Below are 5,349 nucleotides of genomic sequence, written 5' to 3'. Positions count from 1 at the left end.
ATTCGCCATTTCCCGCGTTAGCGAGGTAGCGTTAGGAACAGAGGACTGGGCCTTATTTGGAATATCCTCACCTGGCCCCCTCTGTTCCTTCTTTTGGAAAAAAAAAAAAAAAGAGAGGGGAGGATTTCCAGCCCCCCGCTCCCTCCCCTTTTAGTCGCCTTCTACGACACGCAGGGAATACGTGGGAAGTATTCTTAATCCCCTATCCCCAGGGATAACCAGGGATACCTGGGGATAGTGGAGAAAGAATACTTCCCACGCATTCCTCACGTGTCGTAAAGGCGACTAAAGGGGACGGGAGCGGGTGGGAGAGAAACCCTCCCCTCCTTGTATTTTAACTTTCTAAAAGGGGAAACAGAAGAAGGAGTCACGCGGGGAGTGCTCATCCTCCTCGAAGGCTCAAATTGGGGTGTGTAAATGTGTGTGGATGTAACCAAGATGAGAAAAAAGGAAAGATAGGTAGTATGTTTGAGGAAAGGAACCTGGAGGTTTTGGCTCTGAGTGAAACGAAGCTCAAGGGTAAAGGGCAAGAGTGGTTTGGGAATGTCTTGGGAGTAAAGTCAGGGGTTAGTGAGAGGACAAGAGCAAACGAAGGAGTAGCACTGCTCGTGAAACAGGAGTGGTGGGAGTATGTGATAGAGTGTAAGAAAGTAAACTCTAGATGGATATGGATAAAACTGAAAGTTGATGGAGAGAGATGGGTGATTATTGGTGCATATGCACTTGGGCATGAGAAGAAAGATCATGAGAGTCAAGTGTTTTGGGAGCAGCTGAATGAGTGTGTTAGTGGTTTTGATGCACGAGACCGAGTTATAGTGATGGGTGATTTGAATGCGAAGGTGAGTCATGTGGCAGTTGAGGGAATAATTGGTATACATAGGGTGTTCAGTGTTGTAAATGGAAATGGTGAAGAGCTTGTAGATTTATGTGCTGAAAAAGGACTGGTGATTTGGAATAACTGGTTTAAAAAGAGAGATATACATAAGTATAAGTATGTAAGTAGGAGAGATGGCCAGAGAGCGTTATTGGATTACGTGTTGATTGATAGGCACGCAAAAGAAAGACTTTTGGATGTTAATGTGCTGAGATGTGCAACTGGAGGGATGTCTGATCATTATCTTGTGGAGGCGAAGGTGAAGATTTGTAGAGGTTTTCAGAAAAGAAGAGAGAATTTTGGGGTGAAGAGGGTGGTGAGAGTAAGTGAGCTTGGGAAGGAGACTTGTGTGAGGAAGTACCAGGAGAGACTGAGTATAGAATGGAAAAGGGTGAGAACAAATGAGGTAAGGGGAGTGGAGGAAGAATAGGATGTTTTTAGGGAAGCAGTGATGGCTTGCGCAAAAGTTGCTTGTAGCATGAGAAGCGTGGGAAGTGGGCAGATTAGAAAGGGTAGTGAGTGGTGGGATGAAGAAGTAAGATTATTAGTGAAAGAGAAGAGAGAGGTATTTGGACGATTTGTGCAGGGAAATAATGCAAATCAGTGGGAGATGTATAAAAGAAAGAGGCGGGAAGTCAAGAGAAAGGTGCAAGAGGTGAAAAAGAGGGCAAATGAGAGTTGGGGTGAGAGAGTATCATTAAATTTTACCTCCTTAAAAAAAGATGTTTTGGAAGGAGGTAAATAAATGGCGTAAGACAAGGGAACAAATGGGAACTTCAGTGAAGGGGGCTAATGGGGAGATGATAAAACGTAGTGGTGATGTGAGAAGGAGATGGAGTAAGTATTTTGAAGGTTTGTTGAATGTGTTTGATGATAGAGTGGCAGATATAGTGTGTTTTGGTCGAGGTGATGTGCAAAGTGAGAGGGTTAGGGAAAATGATTTGGGAAACAGAGAAGAGGTAGTAAAAGCTTTGCGGAACATGAAGGCCGGCAAGGCAGCGGGTTTGGATGGTATTGCAGTGGAATTTATTAAAAAGGGGGTTGACTGTATTATTGACTGGTTGGTAAGGTTATCTAATGTATGTATGATTCATGGTGAGGTGCCTGAGGATTGGCGGAATGCTTGCATAGTGCCATTGTACAAAGGCAAAGGGGACAAAGGTGAGTGCTCAAATTACAGAGGTATAAGTTTGCTGAGTATTCCTGGGAAATTATATGGGAGGGTATTGATTGAGAGGGTGAAGGAATGTACAGAGCATCAGATTGGGGAAGAGCAGTGTGGTTTCAGAAGTGGTAGAGGATGTGTAGATTAGGTGTTTGCTTTGAAAAATGTATATGAGAAATACTTAGAAAAGCAAATGGATTTGTATGTAGCATTTATGGATCTGGAGAAGGCATATGATAGAGTGGATAGAGATGCTCTGTGGAAGGTATTAAGAATATATGAGTGTGGGAGGCAAGTTGTTAGAAGCAGTGAAAAGTTTCTATCGAGGATGTAAGGCATGTGTACGTGTAGGAAGAGAGGAAAGTGATTGGTTCTCAGTGAATGTAGGTCTGCGCAGGGGTGTGTGATGTCCCCATGAGTTGTTTAATTTGTTTATGGATGGGAATGTTAGGAAGTTGAATGCAAGAGTTTTGGAAAGAGGGGCAAGTATGTAGTCTGTTTTGGATGAGAGAGCTTGGTAGTTGAGTCAGTTGTTGTTCGCTGATGATACAGCAATGGTGGCTGATTCATGTGAGAAACTGCAGAAGCTAGTGACTGAGTTTGGTAAAGTGCGTGAAAGAAGAAAGTTGAGAGTAAATGTGAATAAAAGGAAGGTTATAAGGTACAGTAGGGTTGAGGGTCAATTCAGTTGGGACGTAAGTTTGAATAGAGAAAAACTGGAGGAAGTGAAGTGTTTTAGATATCTGAGAGTGTATTTGGCAGCGGATGGAACCATGGAAGCGGAAGTGAATCATAGGGTGGGGGAGGGGGCGAAAATTCTGGGAGCCTTGAAGAATGTGTGGAAGTCGAGAACATTATCTCGGAAACCAAAAATGGATATGTTTGAAGGAATAGTGGTTCCAACAATGTTGTATGGTTGTGAGGCGTGGGCTATGGATAGAGCTGTGCGCAGGAGGGTGGATGTGCTGGAAATGAGATGTTTGAGGACAATATGTGGTGTGAGGTGGTTTGATTAAGTAATTATAGGGTAAGAGAGATGTGTGGTAATAAATATAGTGTGGTTGAGAGAGCAGAAGAGGGTGTTTTGAAATGGTTTGGTCACATGGAGAGAATGAGTGAGGAAAGATTGACCAAGAGGATATATGTGTCAGAGGTGGAGGGAACGAGAAGTGGGAGACCAAATTGGAGGTGGAAAGATGGAGTGAAAAAGATTTTGTGTGATCGGGGCCTGAACATGCAGGAGGGTGAAAGGAGGGCAAGGAATAGAGTGAATTGGATCGATGTGGTATACCGGGGTTGACGTGCTGTCAGTGGATTGAATCAGGGCATGTGAAGCGTCTGGGGTAAACCCTATATATATATATATATATATATACTTTTCTTTATTTCAAACTATTCGCCATTTCCCGCATTAGCAAGGTAGCGTTAACAACAGTGGACTGGGCCTCTGAGGGAATATCCTCACCTGGCCCTCTTCTCTGTTCCCTCTTTTGGAAAATTAAAAAAAAAACAAGAGGGGAGGATTTACAGCGCCCCGCTCCCTCCCTTTTTAGTCGCCTTCTACGACACGCAGGGAACACGTGGGAAGTATTCTTTCTCCCCTATCCCCAGGGATAATATATATATATATATATATATATATATATATATATATATATATATATATATATATATATATATATATATATATATATATATATCATAGAACATGCAAACCTCCAACAGCCAGGATCGAACCCGGGATCCCTGTTCAAGAGGCAGGCATGCTAACCGCTAGGTTATGGGCCTGGTTAGCCTAGCGGTTGAAATGCCTGCCTCTTGCACAGGGGTCCCGGGTTCGATCCTGGCTGTTGGAGGTTTGTATGTTCTATGAAGGTGCGCGTTCATATGTACTTTATTCGTATATATATATATATATATATATATATATATATATATATATATATATATATATATACATATATATATATATATATATATATATATATACCCGTACACACACGCATATATACATAGCTATACATTTCAACGTATACATATAGACATACAAAGGTATATACATATATATACAGGTACACAGTTCACACTTGCGCCTTTATTCATTCCTGTCGCCACCCGGCCACACATGAAATGACACCCCCCTCTGTACGGTTGAGTTGATAGGACGGAAATCAGGTCTTCTTCGTCTGTTGTACTCTATGAAGATCAGGCGGCCTTTGTAGATTTATAACAAAAATATGTATGTACATCTGTAGTACTCTGTGCTATAGTCTTATGACACACTACGACGCACTCTAGTGAACAGTGTGACGATGCTGGCCAGTGTGTCCCCTCAGGTCACACTGGCAGGGGTTATATTGGAGTCCGTCAACACCCATTCAACAACGTGTTCAAATAACAGATCAGCTCTTACGTGTTCAAACATCCTGATTAACAGTAGCCCGTGGGAACAGTGAGTCCGTGGCAACATGCATCTAACTCTATGTAACTCACAGTAAGATGATGATAACAAATACCTAATAAAAAACTAATGGAAGAGTGCGTGAGTCTTACATTTTGCTCGGCCACAACCTGGCACAAGCTCCTGCCAGCCATGATAAGTTAATGTTATACATGAAATAATACTGAATATAAGAGTACAGAAATAAGCAAATTGTAGGTATGTACAAGAGTTATTCCTATGTCAACTAGTATGCTTGAGAAGAGGGATAACACACTTTACAATTATTAGAGTATCATAAAGATATATACATGGATATTATATATGGTGTAAACAAAATCAGTATGCAAATGAAATGAAAAAAAAATCAAAAAATCAAACAACTTATTGAATACATATTATTATGGAGTTAGATTTCTCCTTAAATAAGGAAGTGCTGCTGCAACTACCTTCTGATTTCTACATTAGATACCTTATGTCGTAGACGACAATATAACATAAATACTACGAACAAAAATATAAGTGCAATAAACAATGAAACAATTGAAATTCCAGATATATGAGAAGCGTACTTAAAAGGTACAAAAGCCAGAACATCTATTGTAGAATCTAGATCGTTCTGAACCATAGATGGAAGATGTTGGATCTTTACTTCATTGATGATTGATAAGTTGATGTTTTGGGGAATTCGTCCTAAACTCGGGATAGTTCTATCAATTTGTCCCAAATAATGATCATGAGTGCCGAGCAATTTGAAACTGGAACTGATAAGAGTACATTGTTGTCCTAACTGAATGTGTCCCAGAAATAAATAAGATTTGGGATGATTAGGTGGGCAATGAAGAACATTTTGTGGGTCTGGGAAAAACA

This window comes from Panulirus ornatus, chromosome 70, assembly GCF_036320965.1.
Source record: "Panulirus ornatus isolate Po-2019 chromosome 70, ASM3632096v1, whole genome shotgun sequence".
Lineage (NCBI taxonomy): Eukaryota > Metazoa > Arthropoda > Malacostraca > Decapoda > Palinuridae > Panulirus > Panulirus ornatus.
This window is presented reverse-complemented; position numbering follows the sequence as displayed.